The following is a 25,073-nucleotide window of genomic DNA, read 5'->3' as shown; positions in this document are numbered from 1 at the left end:
TTTCCCTCGCTTATCAAAAACCACAAGGATTTCCTGTTTCATCATTCTCTACGTCTACCTAGAGTGGTCTAAAGGTGAAATGCCTGAATATTAAGCCATAATCAATCATTGTACACACACTAATTACTTTCTGTCCTCCCCTTTCCTTGTCATCATGGTCCAAAGCAGGTTTTTGAGACTGAGTACATTCATCTGAGCTGTTAGCTGCTACGCTCCACTGCGTCCTTGTATGATCTGCCTGGTCCAGACCCCTGGAGAAAATTTGTGCATGCATACTGTATGTGAACTTTAGATAAATAAATAAACACGCGAAACAGCTTCCAGATAATTGAAAGTGAATGAAGGAGGGAGCAAAAAGAAAACAATTTCTCTGGGGATAAGCAGCGAAGGTGGCAGGTATGATTAAAATCCATATGATTTATGGGTAGGTGGATTACTAACATGACAACCCTGTTCGTGTTTGTTTGTTTGGGTGCATTTGACAATAAAGTTTTGTTGTTGTTGTTGTGCTTGCTGTGGGTTTAGCTCAGGAGTTAGCCACTCAGGAATTCCTAGTGCCTGACTGAGCAGTAATTTAGCAAGCTCTCTTGTGCTCTTTTCCTGTCAGCATTAACATGTCAATTCATTTTAATAGTCTGGGCATGCTCAGTGGGCATGCATTTTCTCAGTAGGTATCCCACGAGCCCACCCCGTGGTGCAGAAATGTGTTATAGCTTGTCTCAGACCTCCGAGACTTCAGCACGTTTATTTTCATTATGGCCAAGTATATTTGTTAAAACGAAGCCAAAATAATATATAAAATCAAGACCTTCACAAATGAAATAGGTTATGTATATTTGATTGGTAATTTTAGCTCTTTCAAAGATTAGGTTGTACAATCTTTCTTTACACAAAATTATTACATAGGAGAGCTTTAAAAAATATATATGTGCTGTCACTGTCTCTAGTTTTTGGAAATTAAATGATATCCTGTCCCAATGGGAATTTTCTGTAATCATGATTAATAGTTGAAGTGGCTTTTATATAAAATGAGAATTTGTCTACTATCTTTCTTATTAAAGTGTTTTCAAAATAGATTTTTGTCTAATGTTTTGTCTGTAAATAAGTAGATAAGATGAAAAAAACAAGGAAGTACAGAAACAGTCACAGACACACACATACTCTCTCTCTCTCAAATCAAACTAAGCAGGAGGAGTCTTGGTCTTCATAAATCTGGACCTCAATTGTCAAACTAGGTCTCAATTTAAGCCCAAATTTCAGATGTGTTAGGAAATACCTTGACAGACAGAAAGGAAGTGGAATAAGAAACCTCAGTGCAGAACCCAAACAAAACTCAGGTCACCATTGCAGAGGAGTTGACAATTTATGCCATTTATACAAATTACTGCTTAAAAAAGCAAGACTTTGAGGGTACATTTGAAGCAGCAAAAACATTCAATGTGTTGTACTGTTGACACATTTTTTTTGTTCTCAGGATTTTTTTGAATTGCTGAACAATTCTGGAATGTTGAGCATAAAAAATAGTTGAGGGGAAGAATATCAGGATAGAGGATCACATCCACTTTTTCTTTGAATTGTCCTTTTCAACTTTTTCATTCCTTGCCATCCCTTTTTTCTTAACCGTGGGAGTCAAGTTTTGTGTATTCGATTATGTAAGGGCAGAACTGACTGTGCATAGGCTCATGTGCTTTTTCTGTGGTGCAGTTGGTGAGAATGGCCAGGCAACCTTGCATCATCACCTGATCGAACAAAATTCTGATTAGAATTTAGAGTTTCACAGACAGTACCATAGCTTATGCCCTTAGATCCCATTAAACATTCTTCAAAACAATTTAAAATAATATTTTTGTGAATTATTTTGCATTTAAAACATTTTAGAAATTCTTGACACAAACTTTCAGAATTTTCCGGTTTTCTTTCTTTCTTTCTTTTTTTAAAAGATTTTATTTATTTATTTGACAGACAGAGATCACAAGTAGGCAGAGAGGCAGGCAAAGAGAGAGGAAGGGAAGCAGACTCCCCGCTGAGCAGAGAACCCGACGCAGGACTCGATCCCAGGACCCCAGGATCATGACCTGAACCGAAGGCAGAGGCTTTAACCCACTGAGCCCTTCAGGCACCCCCAGAATTTTCCAGTTTGCATCTTGGCCTCCTTTCAGCTTTAACCATGGATATTGACTAGTTAACCCATTAGCAAGAGTTCCCTTAATGTTGCAAGTCTTCAGGAATCCTGAAATCCAGACCTGGGATGTTTAAGCAGTGATCATATTTGTAATAAGATTTTAACTGACATCATCATTCATAGAAAGTTACAACCACAGTGCTTTCTAAGGTCTAAAAATATTCATCGAACTCGGGAAGTAACTGCTCATAAATGCTTATTCAGGTCAGGGAAAAGGTTTTCCATGTTCTGTATCTAAAGGCAAAGTGGAAAGATAGAGAATAATAAGAAAGGACACAGAACAGATTAAATGGGTATGAAGGCAGAGGTTGGAAAAGATGGAGTGGCTCTCCTTCCAGGCATGGGATCCTGTGATTTGCCATCACTCTGCCTCATCCAGACACCTCTAGAGTTTCCTCAGGGCTCCTCCTCTCACCCGGTGCACAAGTGCATCTCTGCGTGTGCAGCAGTCTGTATACAAGCACATTCACCTTAAGGAGATTAGAGACAAGAAAACTGAAGAAGCAAAAGATATTTCTTGTCTTCTGACTCTTAAATTATACCCACTCTTTATGGCTCCTCTGAAATTTGCATACTGGGAAGAACTTGAGTAGCTCTTAGTCTTTTTGACAAGATGAAAAATGATACTTTTGTCCTCAAATAGTGAATATACCTTAACTCACAAAAACTTGTTCATGTAAAATATAGGGCAGAAAGAGTCTTTCATCTATAAAGTGTTTTCAGATTCTCAATGAGAGGTACTCTATTTTCATGATTCAGTCTCTTTACACATTCATTAATATTATTATAAAAATAATTATGATTTTAATAAAACAAAGTATAGGACATATTCTGCCTGTCAACTCTCTCTGTGTTCAGTATGCAATGGATTACCTCAGAGTAATAAATTCCCTGGCTTATATTTTTAGCCAAATGCAGCACTTACAATTTTTTAAATAAAATTTTTGCAGACTGTTTATGAGTTGTATAATCTATGATTGATAATGCTAATTAATAAAACGACAAATCACTGTCTCTTTCTTACTCTATCTTACACACATATACTCACACCCCATCCCTGCAGGCACACTTTTCAGGGCTCATTCCAATCTAATAAGGATTATTTTCAGAGCATTCCAGACAATGTTCCAAATTATTATTCTATAATCCTTGTTCTTCTGCAGATAAAAGGAGGGTGTGTTTAAAGAACCATTGCTTGGAAGTTTCTTTTACTTAAATGTTAAAACAGTACCAAAAAAAAAAAATTAGCTGTGAAATAGACAAGAAGTTTCCATGGGCTTCTGAACGAATCCTTCTAACATTCAAAGTGTTTATATATGTTGTGTGTGACTAGAATAATGGAAGCAGTAGAGAATACCATATTTTAATCAATTTTCAGAATAATTTTGAATAGGATTTTAACTTTAGAACTAATAAAAATGTAACACATAAATGTCCAATAGCTAAAATATACTACCTAATCATTTGCTTTTTATGGAAATAGAGGTAGGAATAGTAAAATGATTATTTCCTTTACATATCTTTGTCAATTTCTTTTACTCTTAGGATTTATGTCTGCTCTTTTTACAATGAATCTACTTTTCAAAGAATTACTTATTCTTTGAAAACTTTACAAAGGCATCCTACATGATTTATTTTCATATTATTTACACCAAATGTGTAAATCATATACTAATGATGGTAGCATCTTTGTAGTTCTTTTTAAATATGGATGAAATATGAGGTTTCTTCCAAGGTACAAAATGTCATTAAGGGCTCAGGTGGTTAAAATCAACATGAAAAATACATGCTGCATTTTCTCCCCTTAAATGCAATAATGTAATCAGATTTCAAGTCATCTTACCTACCTCACTTACAGCTTTATGGAGATTAATTAGTTTTTAGACCCCAGTCACATGATCTTTTCTGACTGTCATTTAGCTGGCTGACTAGAACCTGTAAGCTGTCTCCTGCCCCAAAGGAGAGATTAAATTTTAGTATGTTTGTCTTCTTTCTTTGATTTAAAGGTGGATTTTTGAAGTAATGGTTTAATTGTATTTTGCTGTTAATTGGAAATTTATTATAACCTTGTTTTGGTGAAAGGTAAATATTTAAATAATTGTAAATAAGTAAAACAAGATGTTATTCCTATTTTGCTCTAAAGACTTTTACTATACTGGCACCTAAAAACTAGGTTTTTATTATTTATGATACAGATGTTACAAACACTCAGATGAGTTTTCTGCAACAAATTTGTACCTCACAGAGGAAGTTACTCAGGTAAGTTAAGAACACTGGTAACTGGTGGTCCCAAGGCAAGTTTCTAAGGTAAAAACGAATGTGAAATTTTTAAAATTACTTGAGAATTTGCTAAGTAACAAACAAACAAAACAAAACAAAAAATTATGACTTGCTTCCAGGCAAAATTCCTGCTTTAAAAAAAAAAATCCACAAACACTGAAAACAATATTGAAGAAAAACAAAAACTTCATAATTATAAATTTGTTACTCCTTAATAATATATGTTCTATGATTAGTGTTACATGCATCACACTGTCTCTGACTAATCTGAGGATGCAAACTGAAAGACCACAGCCTTAGTTCTCCTGTTAAGATACTTAGCTGTGGATCCTCAATCCGGAGGACAAAGAAACAGCAACAACAACAATAACAACGTCAATTGCTTTACAAAAAGTGATTAAAGAAAGAAAAGAAACCTTGTCTGCCACAGTTGTTAAAACATTGATATTTCTAGCTGGGGTCCTAATTAAGGTGTAATGAGAGATTTGAAGTACAGTGCATTCCCCTCATTCACGTCACTAAACCAGTGAACCACAACTACACACATAGTTTCCGGAAGACATAGGACCGAGTGAATTAGTTATCCTATAACTCCTGAGCAGTTGGTTCAGAACTGGAGCCACTGGGGCATAGAGGGATGGTGAACGTGTGACTGTCTGGCTGCTGGTTGACTACAGATTTCCTTTCATGGGTACTTAACAATAAACAGTCACTCCACTTAGGAGAGAACTTGATTCCATAAACACATGGAATTTCCTGGCTCTTAAATGAAGACACCACAGGATTTTCACTGCTCAGGTGTTACTGGACACAATGCTGCTTCGGGAACCAAAATTATCTATTTCCCTTGCCTGTGGAGCTGGATCATTGCCTTTGGCAGTAACCCCAGACTCCTGCAAATGATGAAGACATCCCTCCATGCCTACGTGGAAAAATGGATGCCAATCGAAATACTCAACTGAGTATATGCTGAGAAAATTGTGTCATCCATACCTTGCATGAAGAGGGAGGGCTGGGAACACCAGTACAACTTGAAGCCAGTTCCCTTGAATGAGAATTACTGAGTTATATAAAATCTCTTCAAGGACACTGATATGGTATTTTCTGGCTCTTTTTTCTTCCAACATGCTGTTCATCCACTTGTGTTTCCTGCCTGACTTTGGCAATGAGGAAATAATCACTCCACTCTGTGCCTGCCTTCAAAGATTCTTTAAATAATTAGAAGAGAGATAAAATATATGCAAGAATCTCAGCACTCATCCTGGAGCATTCTTATAAATAATATACTTGATAAGCTTTATATTCATTTTTTTCTTAATGCCTATTGGAGAGTAAATTCCATTTCAGATTCCCATTGTGTCAATAACAAAATCCAGAGGCAAGAGAAGAGTAACAGGATAGTCAAAATCTTCTATAGATTCATTGGTCCCATCATCCTCTATTATTCTTAGGAAATGCGTCATAATGTTCAAGTTTTTTACCGGGAAACATTGCTTCCATACGTAGCCCATGACATTCTTTTGGTCCTGGGCGTAGATATTCTGCATGCCATTATCCTATGTTTAGGTTAAAAATAATAGAAAAAATATTGTCCCATTATAAACATTACGTATCTAGTTAGTTGTCTCCAGTGGACATATGACTTCATATTAACTTCAGAGTTAAAACTGCAGAGTTACGTTCTTTATTGGCACCTGTGAGCTGTCCCCTCCTCCTCCCACAAAACAGATCTATTCCAGCAGGGGTAGATAGTAAGCAACCCCCACCCCCTCACACCACCATCCATGGAAATTATCATAAATAAACAAATGCCTGAATATATCCATTTCTATCACCAGTAGGCAGCATTCCAAGCCAGGCATGTTGATCCTGGGTTTCTGTTCCATTGATAAAAGGGGATATGGCATTTTTGTTCCAGCCCAGAGCTGTCCAATGTGCTCTTGTAAGGCAAGTTTCCATGTTGAGTGAATAAGGATCATTGTTTCCTATATAATGAGCCTCCCTCTCCTTTGGCTCTCAGTGAAAGGCTGCCACCACACTGGCTAAGAAATAGTCCTGTTTAACCGCCAAGTGTCTGCTGAACACAGTGTGGTAATGGGAATGATTTTCTTATCCATCATTACATGACTGGCACGTGAATAATTTCGCCCACCAGGTCATCATGTCACATCATCCATGGTAACCAGGCTTGATCAAATGTAAGAACTACACTGCTCCCACAAAATGATCACTTTTATAAGAAAAATAAAGAAATGTCTTTATTTCTACTCCCCTCCACTTCTGTATTAAAGAGAGTAGTTTCAAAGATGAATGGATAAGAAAAGCAAATAAAATACATTGATTGAATTCATATCATAATTTAAGATTCATATATTTCCAAGTTTTGCATCTGTTTTATACCTGCTTCTGGCCAGCATAGCCAAACTAAAGGTCTAGACATTATTACTAGATCCAGTTCACTAATATTTATTGCTCTAAATCCAATCTATATTAGCACGTCAGCCCTGTATCAAAGCAGAAGACAGCAGTATTTATGATTATTAGTACAATATTGAATCATCCTGAACCAATTACTGATCCAATTACTGTGTCATTATTATCTTCTGAATAGGGCTTGATTTGTCTGTGATAAATATGATGCAATTAAACCACCTTTTTACATAATAAAACACTGCAGGTGTTTATTCTTAAGAGTTCACAGATACCAACAACCAATAGATTTAATTAAAAAAATCCTTGATATAAGTGTGAATTTCATTTAATTTTTCTAACTTTAATGTACATTTAAAGTGTATCTTATTGAAAGATACAATTGTGTAATCTCTTGTCTAGTTATTATTTAGAAACTATACTAACTGTCAGACCAAACAAAAATTAACATATTTGTTTAATATTCTGATTAAAAATGTCACGTATACAAGGCATATAAACGTTAACTGAATTGCTTAAAAAGTTCTTAGAAATAGATATATTACAAAATGAGACAGAATATCAGCAATGGTATGTATGCAAGTTTAAAGCTAGTTTTCTTACTACATATTTAAATATGATTTAAATGAGGCATACTTCAAAAAATCTGAACATCGATAACTCTAAAAATATTCACTTAAAAGACAAACATCATTAAAAAATAAATAAATAAAAGACAAACATCATTAAATAGAAAACAGGGCCTAAATTTAATATTATTTTTAACACTAGAAACAACCCAAGAAATTGTTGTAGTTCTTGACATATTTCTGCTCTTCACTCTTTCTAGCCCCAAATTTAAAAATAACATTTATAATTAAAGGAGTGGAAAGGAATGCTCAATAACAGGTTACAATTTTTTTTGGATTTTACAAAAATATTTTGATGGTTATAATAATCAGTTTGATATTATATTTTAAAGCACATAATTCAAGTTCATTTGGGAATTTTTTTGTAGAGGTGAACATCAGCTATCAATTTTCTAAGACTTTAACATAAACCAAACAAGAATTTCATGACCTTATAAAAATTGTATTAAAAATAATAGATTCAGAAATAAAACTACTTTGACAGGTTGAACTTATTGCCACATGGACTTACTATACTATTTCTATCCTATAATTCTATTGATACCTTTTGGGGCCAGACAATTTGACACAAGTCTTCGTCTACCTATCAGGCTAGTAGCTGTTGAACTAATTTCACTCAGCAATAAAACAGTGGTTGGCCACCAATACCTTTTATAATGTTCTTCTCTATGTGGTAATGTAATGTGTGTCAGTATTTACTGACTGCATTATTGCAATTAGCTAAGAATTTCAAAGTGGTTGCTAACATATAGCTTTTATCATACACCTCATTGTTGGCCTGTCCTAGGTAATTATAGAAAGTTTGTTTTGGCCTTAAGGCTATAATCATACAAATTACAGTTTTTATCCTCTTTCATCTTCTCTCTGTCTCTGCCTCTGTCTCTGATTCTCCCTCTCCCTTTTCCCTGCTCTCTCTCTTTCCATGAGTAGTTCTAAATAGGAGGGAGTTCCCATTTTTATTGCCAGCATTTCAATAATTGTAGATGTGCTCATGCAGAAATCGATTGATAATTCTGAACACCTACCATCAATATCCAATTTTCTTCATATTTTTAAAAGACAAGAATAAACTCAAATCCATTCCAAGCAGATTAACAAAAACACACTTTTAAAAAATCTACAGTGTATATAGGGGAGGGGAACAAGTGTGTTGTGCCTTGCATAAAGAAGTATTAGAGATTAAAATGAACATTTTCGTTAGTGCAGACTAAAATTTACTTCTGTATCTATGGAAATTCGATATAAACTAAGAGTTTGCAAAAAATTGAAAATGGGTACTGAGATTCCAGACAATATTTAATTTAACCTAAGCATTAAAATAAAAGCAATAACACAGAATAAATTAATGAACTACAATTAATTATATTTACAATAAGTGGTTTGGGTTTGAAACACCTACTCTCTGCACAGATAAAATAAAACCTACATCCTGCAGGAGCTAAAGTAAGTTAAATGAAGATGCTTTTAACAAGGTTATTACTTAAGCAATGACAGGTTTACAGATTTTAGCACCACTGGGTTTTCACAGGAGCTATAGCAAGTGCTAAAATAACACACACCTTCAGGTTCATTAAATTCACCAGTGTGATGAAATAACTGATATTTTGTTGTATTACTATAGTCCCTCAAAGAACCATCTATAAATAAGATACACTAATAACAGCTGTTTGTGCTGGTAAAACAATGAAATAACTCTTCCAAGGTTTATCTGCAAGGGAAAGTAGTGTTTAAGCAGTACTGTTAGCAGTATCTAGTAATTTTTATTTCTTTGGAGTCTCATATTTATTTATTTACCTCAAATAGGTATGCTCTGTAAAAGGTTTTACCGTGGGGCTGCACTCAGAAGGAAACTTGTAAAAAGGTGGTGTATATGAAGAGGAAATCGACTGAATCCCACCCCCAAATATTTACTTTACTGTCTGATGTTTACTAGGATATTTATGGAGGCTGTTTTATTTAAAAGAACTTATAAAATTCCAATAACCACTAGAAACAGCAGCTTCTCTGATAAATCCTTCACCATAGTCTGTTGTGAGATGAGCCAAAAACATAAATAGTGGGTTTCTAATAAATCAATGGAGGCTGGCCTTTGGAGACCTAGAAGACATATGGACAGTAATAGAGTATCTCAGGTTGTCTCATGAGTGATTCCATCTGGATGAAGTCTTGGTGTTATTCACAGCCTACTTCTCCCCTAAAACACCTTCAATCTTATCCACAGCCTCCATCTCAAATGTCAGACCACCTGGGATATGCAGCTGTCAGGCTGAAAGGGGAGCTGCCTGGGACTGGCCCCGGCCTGCTCATCAAGGAGGTACTGTCACTAGGCAGCAGGCAATCCTAGGTGCACAGGGGATGACAGCACCACCGAAAGCCGGAGACACGCCTGGTTCAGGATGTGAGATTGCAAGGGTAAAACAAAGGATTTAGTGAAATTGTGCATATTTCTACTATAGAGCTTGGTCTGATGGGGTCGTCTTTCCTTCAAGATATTTTCTTTTTTCTTGTCGATGTTCCCGTACGGATCAATATATTTTGACTATGAACAAATCAAAATATAGAATTTTCACAAGTGTATTTCTTCATCCTTCATATCGTTTTCAAGGGTTTCTTTTTTTGCCATATACTAATTGATATTAATATTTTCTCTTATTATTTTTTAAAGTTTTTTTTTTTTTTTTTTTTTTTTTTTTTTAGAGAGAGAGCATGCATAGGCGGGGAGGGGAGGGACAGAGGGAGATGGAGAGAGAGTCGTAAGAGGACTCCGGGCACTCAGCATGGAGCCCCATGGAGCTGGATCTCAGAACATGGAGATCAGGACCCTGAGATCATGACCTGAGCCGAAAACAGAGAGGTGGCTTAACCGACTGTGCCACCCAAGTACCCCTTCATATTTTTGGTTATTAAGCAAATTCAGTTTCCATCAATACATGTATTCTGAGAGAATGGTTTCTTTACCATAACTGCGCTTGCTAGTTTATTTTCTCCTCTGCCTCCTTAACCCCTCAGTGTTGGTTAATGTCTATGGCTCTAACAATTTGTGAGAAAGCAGCACCCTTTTACAGAGAGCCATTTCAGTTTGATAAGTGACTAATAAGAATGCAATCAATTTAATATTTAGTGTTTCCTTCTTTCCTTTCTTGAATGCTTTTTAAGAAAGTAGAAAACAGAATTTCTGCTGCAACTTCAATCAATTGTGCTCATTCTCTGTAAGTCTTGAATTATGTGGCTATGATTCTGATTTTTTGGGAGAAGTGTACTGAGGTTGTCTTCACCCCACTGAAATTAGTCCTGGTTAATCCCTAATGATGGGTTCTACAGGAGGGCAAATGCCACATCTAGCTTGTTTGCTTACATGCCTAAGTTTTAGCCATCATTCTTTTTTTTTTTTTAAAGATTTTATTTATTTATTTGTCAGAGAGAGAGAACACAAGCAGAGGGAATAGCAGGCACAGGGAGAGGCAGGCTCCCCGCCAAGCAAGGAGCCCAATGTGGGATTCGATCCTAGGGCACTGGGATCATGATCCGAGCCGAAGGCAGACGCTTAACCGATTGAGCCACCGAGGCTTCCCTTAGCTATCATTCTTGACATTGAAAATATGTATTGGATGAATGAATGTGTTTGTATTTTCTGGTTTTCCTGTGGAGGAGAATTTGTCTCCATGGATCATCAAGATCCAGTGTGAACTTCCATTTTCTTTAAAATTTCTCTTTCCTAGTTTTTTCCCTTGCCCCTTATTATAATCCTTTTATTCCATGTAAATACTGTGTAGTGCTTAGTTATTATTTTTGCTCCCCTTTCCTAGCTTCTTACTTACTATATCTGGTTTTAAGATAGCTTCTGTCTGTTAAATAAGTTATTTGCTTATTATTATGATATATAAATAATTTTTTTTTCAGGGAGGCAGAATAGCATAAAGGGTTAAAAGCATGTCTTCTGGAGTTGGGTGGAATGAGTTTCAAACAGCCCTGTAACAAACAGCTGGCACCACAGTGTGTGCTTATGTAGTCCACAGTAAACATGAAATGGCCTGCATTTTTGTGTGGTAGGAGAATTCGTTGTGACAAGTGTTGAAGCACATGTCTACATAGTTCAGTGTTACCATTACATGGTATTTACACTTTCACTTGCTCTGTAAGTTAGATATTATTGTCCTCATTTTTATCTTAGAAAACTAATTCATGAGAGTTAATTAATTTTCCTGATATCACATTAATGGTGCAGTGGGGTTCAGGTCAAGTTTAATGTGACCCTAATGTCTTTATTTTTTCTGCAAGTTGCTCAGGAGGAAACCTCCATGCCTCTTTTTTAGTTTACATTCCTTATACATAAATAGTCAGGATGGCTACTGACTCTTCCTTCAAAATGGGTCTAAAATCTGACCACCTGTCTCCACCTTCCTCCACTACTACTGCCTTGGTCTCAGCCTCCATCATCTCTTGCTTGGGATTTTCTATTGGCCTCCTAACAAGTCTCCCTAGTTCTATCCTTGCCCCTTACTTTGTCTTAAGACAGCCACCCAAGTAATCTTTGAAAGCTGTAAGTCCTATCATGCTGTTGTTCTGCTGAAAATTCCACACTAAATCTTGATTTCACCCATTTCACTCAGCAAGAACCAATGCCCTTACAATGACCAAAGATGTCACATCATGTGTTTGCAACTCTGGTCTGCATGCCAGATCTGCCCACCTCAATTTAATTGCCCACAGGGTAATAGGTAATAGCCTACACACACACATACTTATGTATTATTTTAGAGGTGGAAGAGGGGCAGAGGAAGAGAGAGAATCCTAAAGTGGACTTCCCATTGAGCATGGAGACTGATGCAGAGCTCAATCCCAGGACCCTATGATCATGACGTGAGCTGGAACCAAGAGTCTGCTGCCCAACCAGCAGAGTTACCCAGGTGCCCCTAGTATTATATTTTTAAACAATTAAAATATGTTTTATACTATATAATATGTGAAAATTATGTGAAATTTAACTTTCAGTTTCTATAAATAAAGTTAATTGGGTTATAGCCGCTCACATTCATTTATGCTTTGCTGGTGACTGATTTGGCACTCCATATGTAGGACTGAGCAGTTGCAACAAAGACCACGTGGGTTGCAAAGCCTAAAATACATACTATTGGGCTCTTTGCAGTAAAGTTTGCTGACACAGACCTAAAAAAATCTGACCCCCGTTACCTCTGTAACCGCATGCCGTCCTCCTCTCCACTCACTAAGCTTTAGCTGTGCTGGCATTCCTGCTTCTCCCCAATGGCCTTGGCACTAACTGTTCCTTCTTCCTGGAAAATCATTCTAGATGTATCCTTTGTCAATTTCTTTGACCTCTTTCAGACATTTCCTGCTGAATGGGGTGACCACTGAGGACCCCATTTGATATTGTAATGTATATCCTACACTTTGTAGCCTCATTCCTCCCTGCCTTGCTCTGCTTTTCTCTTTTGTACCACAGACCACCTTCTAACAGGCCCATGATATCTGCTTACTTATTATGTTTGGGTTTTTATTTTCTGTCTCTTCTTGCTAGACTCTAAGTCTCAGGAAGGCAGAGATATTTGTTTTGTCCAGTGATATATTCCAAGTTCCTGAAGTATTGAGGCAAAAGCAATTGCATTCAGTATGTTTTTCTTGACTGTTGAATATGATATTATATTACCTCTTACTAAACAAAGTATTTTAATATCTGACCTCTAGTACCTCACTAGAGCTGCTATTTTGAGTCTGAATTTTCTTTTGGTTCATTACACGCACAGGAAAATGTACATAGTTATGCAGTTAACTAAGTAAATTGGTTATACTAGTATTAAACACTACCCTTTATCTTTTACCCTTTACTACTCTCACTTTACCAAGAAGAAACTCATCTTTCTATTGCTTTACTCCAAAACACAATGGAACAACTTTAAATTCTTAAATATGTGAATATTCCTGATAATTAATGCTTGTATAGTTTTGAGTTGCATATACAGTTACTTTAATGTCTTTTATTGTAAGAAATAAAATCATCTTATTGTCTTATATAACTATTCATAAAGAATAACATTAACACAAATTATTTATATATTTTGAGTAGTATTAAAGATATTAGATATTGTAGATAGTCATATTAACAAAAATTTTTTAAATAATAAATAATGGCTAAATAATGTATGATTGATTTTAAATGAAACTTTATAAAGTACTTAGGGAAAAAGAAAGTTTTTTTCAAAATAACATTTCCTTCATTGCCTTCATGATGCTTTTAAATTTAATTTTGGTTTGAATTAAGAAAAATTAACTCAGTACAACATGAAATAAGATTTTAAGTGAAAATCTTAGCTTTTTCCTGTAAATTTAATTCAACTGACTAATTTTATTGAATGCTGCCTTACACAGTCCAAAATGAATGAAAATTTACATGTGCCCATAGTAAAAATGACTGAGAATTGCATACAGAAACAGGTTTTATGTAAGAACATGAACAATTTCTTTCAACAAAGAATCCTTAGACAGAAAACACAATATATTAATTTAATTATTTGCCAAAATGTTAAAAGCAAAAAATATAGCTATGGCATTCTACCAAGTATAAAACTACTTTAACCTCCTGTCTGCCCATATATAATAGAATAAGACTTGATATTCAAAATGATAACTGAGAAACTTTAAAATCCTACAAGACCATTTGAATAATCTCATTACATATTTTTATTACCTTAGTCAATTTTCTTTCTTTCATTTGAAAGTTAGCCATTACTTTAGAATAAATAAAAGTGTTTTAGACAGAATGTCTACTAATATGAGCAAGATAGAAGATACGATCATATTACCCTGAACTTATCAAACATTTACCACTTGTTCATGGATTGGTAAAAATCTATTCCTGCTGCCATTCAAATGGTCCACTATGAACGATCAAGTTACTTTCAAATAATTGATTGGGACCTCATATCCAGGTGTGATAAAAATGGGGACTAGGGGAGGAGAGCGACACAGCTGGTGAACTGGACAGTTATTAGAATCTTGAAGAAATGGACCCAGATAGCTCAATACTGTAGTTAGTGTGCATTTTAGTCCAGTCATAATTTGAGTTGACATGATATGCAGCCAGATCATTGGCTTTCTAGCTGATGCTGAAAATCTGTGACCTGGAGTTCATTTCAGTTTATGAACAGGTTTTTGCAAGTCCCCTAGCTTTGAAGAAAGCAAACGTCTTCCAAAAGTTGGAAAACTCATTTACTCAGGACATAAAGATTCTAAAGGCAGGTTTCAAGAGAATAGATGTTGAGAAACAATTCTTATGAAAATAAGTAAAGAAAAATGTTGATCTTCTTCAGTGGTTCAAAAGGCATTTTTATATGGATAATGTAGAAAAGCACATGACCTTATATCTGTAGGATATAGTAAAGAAAAAAAACTATAGCACTACACACATATGGAAAATTATTCAGTTCTAGTAGTACAACTTCATGAATACTCATTATTGACCAAGAGAGATAAACACTGAACACTGCACTGGTTTGGGGAAACTGAGTCATAGAATAGATAATGGGAAATGCAAACTGTGGCATGAAAGAATGAATGAAACAGGAGACCCTGGTGGACACTAATCTTCAAAGCCTTATACATGGAGAAGTGTCCCAACTTTGGAAAGCTCAGGACATCTACACAGAGTTACAAGGGGAAGAACCAGAGAACTGACCCAGTTCTGCAGTTATCACAAATTAAAGAGATTCTCTATGACAGATAGAGTCCTGTGACACTTGGGTGACCAGGTCACATATGTATCAATCCAGTGGCTACCAGCTACTTCAACTTCTTCAAAATGTACTCAACCATAAAATATTTTGAGAGACAAGGAAATATTCAAAGAAAACAATCTCAATCTCTTCAACTCACACACTACAAAGCTAAGATATTTCCTTGTCTCTTTATCTTATTCTCCTCAATATTCTGTGTGTAGTATTTTCTAGAAAAATAAATTCATCTAGTTTTCTTAGCTATGACTTGCTTTTGGACATTGGTTTCCTTCTAAGTAAATGAGGTTGATGTCCATTTTTGACACCTTCTCAGTGTGTACTGGGGTATTTCTTTCTTCTGCTAGTCTCTACCTCAGTGGAAAAAGGGTGTCCTTGAGACTCTTTAAAGCAGGCTAAGGAGGAAAGGAACACAGCAAGCAGGCAGTTATTCTACAAGTTATTTCTGTAATCTCTGGTGAAAAGAGTGATTAGTGGAGCATGGAAATTACCTCAAAGACTAGGTATTTTGTGGGAGCTACTGACCACAATCCTTACTATCTCCAGGGCACAAATTTCTTTGGAAAGGAAACAATTCATTAGTATTTCTTTAAATGTTTCATTTGTTTAATTTGTTTATCTGTTTCCAGGAAATACAATTTAATGTCTAATGTAAAATATTTCATCCTTGAACTCTTAATTTTTTACTTTGCTTTTCAGTGTGGTTTCATTTCCTTCTACTTGGCAGAATTCTGTAATAACTTGGTCACCCCTCCTGTGAGGCATCCAACCTCATATGCTTGCACCAATTCATTTCAGTGTCAGCTGGCCCTGACACTTCTACGCATCTTCTACACATGTAGAAGAATGTAAATGATAGCATGATAAAATCGTGTCTAGTGGAAAAAGTCAGGACGAATTCAGGGAATGCACTTAAGAGACACTTCAAAAGTTTCAAAAAAATACCAGTAAGGAGTTATTGTTAAAGTCACCATGTAGCTATTTGTTTTTGTTTTGTTTTGTTTTGTTTTGTTTTGTTTTGTTTTTAAAGATTTTATTTATGTATTTGACAGACAGAGGTTACAAGTAGGCAAGAGAGGCAGGCAGGGAGAGAGAGGAGGAAGCAGGCTCTCCGAGGAGCTAGAGCCCCATATGGGGCTCCATCCCAGGAGCCTGGGATCATGACCTGAGCCGAAAGCAGAGGCTTTAACCCACTGAGCCACCCAGGTGCCCCACTATTTGGTTTTTGAGGACCTGTTGTCCCAAATTTCGATTTTATTGAAGCTCCACATTCCTAGAAGCTTCCTTGACATGTTTTATCTATTCTATTTTCCTACCTATTCTAATTTACCTCTAAATAAATTTTGGTATTTTTCAAGTTAAAAATATCCTTACCTTCTACGTCTTCATTATAGATATTTTGTTCAATTATATTGTAATTAATGCCTTCATTTAGTGTTCTCTCAGTTGCTATTGCTACCTAATTATAGATGATATAGAATGTTGTTTGTATTTGTATTAAAAAGTACAAGTTAGTCCAGGAAAAGCACATGCTTGCAAAGAGAGAGTCAATTCCTAATTATGTATTGTATTTTTAAAAAACAAAAATGGATTACTAATAGCAAGTATGTGAGATACGCACACACACACACACACACACACACACTCTTAAGAATAGAGTGGGTCCATATCTAGGATAACATTTATATTTGAGAAGCATTTAGGAAATGTTTTGAAAATATCTTCTTTAGAACTAGTTTGTCTTTATTCTGTCAATGCCACATACTGGATATGATAGAGTGTCGTATCAAATTTATACCCAGCTCCTCCGGTATTTAAACTTCAGAACTCTACCTGACAAGCCCAAATTAATTATACTGAGAAAGAACTTGAAACCAAAATTTAACAATGGATTTCATATTCTCTGACTTTGGCAGGTTGGATTTTTTAATACACTCAAATAATAAAAATTGTAAAGATAACATAGTGTACGTAGCATGTATAATACAGCATAGTACTTAAATAATGCAAGTAAAGTTTTTATTATCATGTTTGGCCCATTGTAGGCTTCCAATAAGTGGTGGTAATGGTGTGTTAATAGTGATTGTGAATGATTATGATGATGATTAGTTCTTGGAATCAGATTTTAATCATTAGGAAGTGTTAAAATAATTTATAGTCATAACATATCAATGACTCATATATAAGTAGAATAAAGGTAATAAATAGGAAAGACTTGGATCTACAGGCTTATTATATGCTGCAACAGACATTTTATTTTCATTTTATTTATGCTAGAGATCAACCTTAAGAGAAAGTTATGATTGAGCATTCATATAGCAAGATACCAATTCTTAGGTGAAAATGTAAGGCCTGTGGTTTAACTTTCTGATATGACTTTAAAAATCCATTAAATTAGTAGAAATAATTCTAACACTTCAGGTGGTAAAATAGCCACAATCTTATTTATCTCTTCATCCATCTTAGGGTATTTTTATTTGAAAGGGCATTACATAGATAACTAATATCATAGCCACATCTACACAGAGCCAAACTATCTGGGGAAAAGGGAAAGGAAAGGTAACCATCTCTGGCTCCTTGGTCTTCATGAATGATCGCATGTATCCAGATACTTAGAAATTGTAATGGGATTGATACAATATTTGGACAACTGCAAACGTTGCTCTCTTTACATAGAAATATTTGGATATTTTTCATAGCTTATCCAAAATACCAGTGATGTAATGTAATGTGTCAGAGATATATTTTGCTCTTGGTATGGTCCATGTGTTCACTTGCCTGGCGTGACGGTAACTTTAGTTTTTGAGATAGATGTGTGCCCAAACCTCCACCTATGTGAGCAGAGTGGACTTGTAATTCCACCCTGGCGACCTAACTCATTGCAAAACCATGAAAAACTGGGACAAAATTTTCAGAGAATGACAGCGTGAATTGAACACCACACAAATTCACGCTGCACCTGTCCTCAGAAATAAAGTTGCCCTTCTCTGCATCTTTCAATACGGCACCTTTCACTGATAAATCTGTTGATCTTTTTTTGTTTTTAAAGGAAGAACTAAACAAACAGGGAAGTAAGGTGCCTGCAACTCCCCCTGTTGAAAGCTGCATTACTTATTCTGCTTGAGTGAATGTATATTGGATAAATCTAGTACAAAGTGAAAACCCCATTTCCAGCTGAGATTTAAAGATGTTTTACTAAAACATGCTTAAGCAAATGCATCTGATGCCTCACAAGGAAGATACACACAGAGCTATCTTTGTAGAAGTTCAATAAATTGTGTATCGGCAGCTGATACACAATCTTGTTCTGATATGCACGCATAGATTTGCATTGACTTCGTTTAACATTCATGGAATGCATAGTAGAAATGGTTAAATATGACTTTGGGATGATACCTATCAAGGGAAAGTAACCTTTTCTTTCCTGCTCAGTAGTTAGCCAGGCTGCTGAAACTCCATGGGCTCACCCAGAAACCGTACTTTTAACAGGAGGTCCTATTGCCATGTAAGTCCGTGAAAGACCATGTGGAATGGCAACTTCAGCTGGCATCTCTCCACCTCACAGGATCCCCAAAGCTTTCAAATCCACCTCAAGCCCAGGCAGTGGCAAAGAGGGAGGAATTGAAGAAGCAAAAATAAATATTAAAGTACATAAGAATCAAATATTACCTATTTAAATAGCAATTATGCAGTTGAAAACAAGATCATCACACCTGTACAAGAAAAGGCACGCAAGCCAAAAACATCTGCTTGGATCCACCTGCCAGGCACCTGTTTTGCTGTTTCAATGCCATTTGATTGCTGGAGATGTAGAGGCTCTTGTGAGGTAATGAGTGATTTTACATTATGCATGATTGAAAACAGGTGTTCTAATGCTGTACAATTCTATGCATGAATAATTCAGTTTGTTTAGAGCAAGATCTTTAAAAGAAGTACTGCATGGGCTTTATTATTTCTATAAACATGAAGGTTATTTTTTTTTAATGTACAACAATTGTTCCTTTTCAGTCAGCTTGTTTATGGCAATTTTTGTGTAATTTTATGGATGAGGAATAATATCTTGAAAGGTAAAATTGATCATACTTAAAACATGTAAGAAGTAAAATTGAAAGGTCTGTTAGCAAGAGGAAAAACGGTATTAAAATTCAATGTTTTAAGTGAAAATGCCTGATTATTTCCTTCCTGCTTTGCCTGCTTTCTGATGGTAACAAAACATTCGTCTGAGAGCTATAATTAAGGAGGGGTGAACTATTTGGGAAAATAGAGAAATTGTTTTGTATCTCAGCCCAAACACCAAGCAGAGCCCAGAATTCCTTAGAGATAGAATTGTTGTTAGCATCCTTTCTTTTCTACTTAAATTTCATGAGTTCACACCCTCCTATAATACACTGTAGGATACACTGAAAGAGACAATATCTTTTGCTCCAATTCCCACTTCAAGTTTTGTCTACCCTGGTCTTCTGGAGTCAGGAGAGTTATTACCAGATTGCTGTGTTTCAAAGAGCAAGTAAAATCCCTAAACTCCCAACGTTAAGATTTAGAACCTCACTGAGAAGATATGAGAATTGCTCTCTTAGAGACCGAAGACACTATGGTGTCTCAACCATATATCATTAAATATTTAAAATTTTGGAGGTGTGAGAGATAGAAAACATAGTTGCTTCAATTAATACTAAGTAATGGCAAGGCAAAGGAGACAGAATTATAGTCATAATCATATTGCTGTTAGTAATTTACATTTGTTGAGTGTTTCATACCATATAAACCATAGTATAAGAGAGTTATTGACACATAATAATTCCTTCCTAAAATATACCAGCAAGTTGTCAACTTTGAGCTTGGAGGTTTGGCTCCCTTCCCTCATTTTAAGAGCTGTGGGGAGCTTCACAGGGGAATCTATTATTGAAAAGCTTTTCTTTTAGAAGTAAATTGTAAGACAGGTCCTTCATGTGGGGAGCAACACTGGGAAAGTCACAAAGAAAAATAGAAGATGTGGTATGAAGGAGAACACTTTCATTTCTATTGACACAGTGAATTGACCTTATTCCCTCCCATGGGGATAAGGTTGGAGAGCAGGCCTTTACAAGTATTCACCAAATATAAGCATTGGCCTCATAAACTTAGAGAATCAATGCCAGGAAGGGCTTCAAGGATCTGGACTAAGGGATATAAGTAAGCAGAAGATAGAAATGTTGGTCTGGCAATTCTGAGCTAGCATAAAATGCCCTTTTTTTCTCTAAAAGTTAAGATAGCAAATCTTTCTTTCTGATTCTGCTAAATATTCATATAAAGTGTTTTTATTTTACTATACATCTCATTGCTGACAGACACCTAAAATTTTAAGTTGAATCATGAAATTGCAATTTTTGTTGGTCAAAGCTGGTTGAGTATTAGACATTTCCTATGGTTCAGTCTATCTGAGCTGAGGGTCCCTTACTTGGTGGCATTCCTTCATGAATACATTAAACCATAACTTTCATTGCATGAAATATGTAACTGGTAAATAAAAAACAAAAGCGTGCACTCTGATAGAAGGCAAGCACCTTATGGGAAGATCTTGCAACTGATAGAAGTTGGTGCCTCATACCAAGAGGTGGAGTCTACTCTACTCGGGAATCAGATCCTCTTAATGATCACCTGACCAATAGATTGAGGCAGAACTTTGCCTCTGCCTCCAGGAATGATAACTCTTAGGACTCTCTCTAAGAATCCAGCCACCATGCTTGAGAATCTACACAGTGAGATTGTATTGTGTATAGGGTAGGCACCCTGGTCAAGGGCCATATCGGTATCCGTGCTCTCAGCCAATTGCCAACATCAGTTTGCAGTCACACTAGGAAGCCAACTGGGCTGTCCCATGCAAAAGAGCCTTCAAAGGCCTCCAGCCTAAGCCACCACCTGAATGTAAATGCTTGATTGATTGAAGAGGCTGCAGGCACTATTGATTGACTACAGCTGCAAATGCTTTGACACTCCTCCCATTGAAAGGTGGGGCCCATTTCCCCTCTATAAATATAGGCAGCCTTGGACCTCTTTGACCATTAAGATAAGGTGAAATTTCCAGCCTACATTAAAGAGGAATGCTAGTTTCTGCTCCTTTTCTCTGGGAAAACTTGCTTTTAAAAGTCAGCTTCAATGTAAGAAATGAGACTCTTGAACCCACTGTGTGGTGAGAAGCCCAAGCTACACTGGGAAGCTCTGGAGGAGGAGAAACAGCAAGGAGCACTGAGGCAATGCATATAGGAAGGAAGACGCCACCCTGAGAGCAGATTCATTAGCCTGAGCTGTTCCGTATGATGCCACATGGATCAGAGAAGAGCCCTGCCAAGTCCTTCCCATGTTCCAGACCTATCTGTGAGTAAAATAAAATGGTTAAGTCGCTCAGTTGTGTGGAAATTTGCTGTGAAGTAATAGAAAACCAAACTTGATTCATGAAAGCATACATTCAGTCCTGAGCAGTTATATGGATTTTGAGAAAATTATTTAACTTCCCAGCCTCAGTTTCACAACTCAAAAATACAGTACTGGTATCATCTGCTTCCAAGGATTGTTTTAAGAAAGAAAATGTGATGTTTACAAAACTGTGCCTAATACATATCAGCCCCCTAAATTTGTAAGCCATTGTAATTATTTATTATCCAGGGCTTTACAAAGAAACAAAATGCATAGGAGGAGTCTTTTTGTTGTTGTTGTTTTGATAACTGAGATGTTATTTATTTTAACTTGTTTTTTTATTTAACTTAAATTTTAGGTAGTTAACATACAGTGCGATATTAGTTTCTGGAGTAGAATTCAGTGATTCATCACTTACAAACAACACCCAGTGCTCATCACAAGTGTCCTCCTTAGTACCCATTACCCATCTAGCCCATCCTCTGTCCACCTCCCTTCCATGACCCTCAGTTTGTTCTTTGTCATTAAGAGTTTAAGGCTTGTTCCTCTCTCTCCTTTTTATCTTTTCCCCATCCCCTGCATTCATCTGTTTTCTTTCTTAAACTCCACATATGAGTGAGATCATACGATGTCTTTCTCTGACTTATTTCACATAGCATAATGATACACTCTGGCTTCATCCATGTTGTTGCAAATGGCAAGATTTCATTCTTGCTGATGGCTGAGTAATATTCCAATGTGGTGTGTGTGTGTACTATTTTTTTTATTTCTTATTTTTTGTGTACTATTTTTTAATCCATTCATTACTCAGTGGAGATTAGGATTTTCTCCATAGTTTGGCTATTATTGACAAGACTACTGTCAACACTGGGGTGCATGTATCCCTTTGAATATGTATTTTTGTATCCTTTGGGTAAAAATCTAGTAGTGTAATTGCTGGATTGCAGGGTTGTTCTATTTTTAACATTTTGAGGAACCTCCATACTGTTAGACAGAGTGGCTGCACCAGTTTGCATTCCCACCAATAAGTGCAAGAGGGTTCCCCTTCTCTGCATCCTCACCATCGCCTGTTGTTTCTTGTGTTGTTAGTTTTAGCCATCCTGACAGGTGTGAGATGATATCTCATCATGGTTTTGATTTGTATTTCCCTGATAGTGATGTTGAGCATCTTTTTATGTATCCATTAGCCATCTGGATCTCTTTTTTGGAAAAGTGTCAATTCATGTCTTCTGACCATTTCTTAAGTGGGTCAGGCCTAGTTTAGTAGTTGGGTGGAAATATCTTAACTGGGAAAGTCCAAGCCACTCTCTGTAGAGATGCAAAACTCCTTGAGGTAATCCCAGCCTCTTACCTTCTGCTTTCTAACTGCTGGTTTTAACCAGCAAAAATTCACCTTGGGTGTCAGAAAGCCTGGACTGGAGAGTAGTTGAGTGCAATGCAAATGTAAATTATTATTTTAAGTGGCAAATTTCACTTAAAGCACAAGTTTAAGGTGATTCTTTGTGCTTGTCTGAGGTGTCCGAAGGGTAGATGCAAGGGAGAGATATTGAAGGATGGAACAGTTGGCAAAGACAAATTCATATCTTAGTTTTCTTCAATGCCAGACTCCTTTGAGACATGTGTGCCTGTGAGCTGATATGACCAGTGATAAGTTTCCAGTGGACAAACATGGTTAGCAAACCTATTAGTGTCTTTAGTGTATAATTATAATCCACATTTAATAAGGCTCAACGTCTGCTAGATTTATGGTCAATACTTTGAAGGCAGATCCTCAATGGTCAGTTGAAGCAGGTGAGAATTATTGATCATTTGATTGTAAGCATCTGTACTAAATTGTCAGCACTTTAACTGTTAGTACGGTAGTACTGACATTGTCAGTGCCTTAAGAGTAGAAACTCTGTTTAACATATAAATGCAGATAGAGTCTAAGCTTTTTTAAATGGAGAGGCAGCATGGTGTAATGGTCAAGTGTCAGAGGCTCAACTCCTGGTTCACAATTTAGTAGCTGTGGGTCCTCAGACAAATTAACCTCTTTGTGCCATAGTTTCTTCATACAGTAGGGATATGAGAAATATCTATCTACTCGAGATCTTATGAAGATGGACCAAACAAATATTGGCAAAGTGCTTAGAACAGAACCAGCACACTGGAAGTGCCATGCAAGTATTAGCTAAATAATTTTTCTTAATATTTGTATTTGGAGATGAGAAAATTAAGTTTAGACAAAAAGCTTAAATGCCCTTCATAACAAGGTCATAACAGGACACATACTACAGAAAAAAGAAATAATTATTCAAATACTGCTAAAAAGTATTTGGATATAATAAAAATGAAGTTTGAGGTGAGAAATTAAGGACTATATAAAAATGTTTAAGATGATGGGTAAGTGGTGTGCCTGGGTGGCTCAGTCAGTTAAGTGTCTGACTCTTGATTTCAGCTCGGGTTGTGATCTCAGGATTTTGAGATTGAGGTCAGAATTTTGAGATTGAGCTCAGCAACTGGCTCTGCTCAGCACAGAGTCTGCTTGAGATTCTCTCTCTCCCCCTTCCCTTGCTCATGCTCTCTCTCTATAGATAAAGTCTTTAAAAAAAATTGGAAAAGGCTATGATATGTTGGTATGCATTAATGTGAAAAAGTAAGATAAAGTTTAGAGATGCACAAAGTTATGGTTGTTTTAAAATGATTCAAATTAAACTGGATCCTTGGTACCATTGTTGCAATTTAGAAGAAAATCAACTTCAGGCTTCATATTTTTAAGTTCGGAAAAACTTAAATGAAGTCAATACAATTGAAAACTTCAGAGAAGTGTTATAGAATGGAATTATGGCAGCAAGTTTTTACATTACTTGGTGAGGTAGTTTTGCAAAGAATTTAGAAGAAATGCAAAAATACAATGCTCATCCTCTGGGCACCTGGTGGCTCAGTCAGTTGAGGGACCGACTCTTGATTTCAGCTAAGGTCATGATCTCAGGGTCATGAGATCAAGCCATGGTGAGACTCCATGCTCAGTGCAGAGTCTGCTTGAGCTTCTTTACCTCTCCCCCTGCCCCTCCCTCTCTTCCTGTCCGAGTTCTCACACATGCATGGTCTCTCTTCCTCTCTGTCTCAAATAAATTAATCTTGAAAAAATAATAAAATGCCCCATCCTGAATTGTTAGGGGTCAGTTGAGGAATGAGGATAGAAATATTTAAGTCATCCCAATGGTAGGATAGACAGGACCAGTTCAAGAAAAAGCTAGAATAATTGGAGCAAATTCATACATGGGATGAGGAGTCTACAAATGGAAAGAAAAGAGTGTTCTTTATTTTTATTTATTTTTTTTAAAGATTTTATTTATTTATTTGACAGAGAGAGATCACAAGTAGATGGAGAGGCAGGCAGAGAGAGAGAGAGAGAGAGAGAGAGAGAGAGAA

General features: G+C 36.2%; 1 long non-coding RNA gene across 1 annotated transcript; it reads left to right on the top strand.

The window, feature by feature from the left end:
* Positions 1-25,073, top strand: LOC116866941. Its single transcript, XR_004382514.1, has 3 exons — positions 1-396; positions 4,378-4,441; positions 25,058-25,073. It is a non-coding gene; the product is annotated as an uncharacterized LOC116866941 (long non-coding RNA).

This window comes from Lontra canadensis, unplaced genomic scaffold (genome assembly GCF_010015895.1).
Source record: "Lontra canadensis isolate GAN:19392208 unplaced genomic scaffold, GSC_riverotter_1.0 scaffold11, whole genome shotgun sequence".
In the NCBI taxonomy this organism is placed as follows: domain Eukaryota; kingdom Metazoa; phylum Chordata; class Mammalia; order Carnivora; family Mustelidae; genus Lontra; species Lontra canadensis.
Note: the sequence above shows the minus strand (reverse complement) of the source record. Positions and strands in the feature narration are given on the sequence as shown.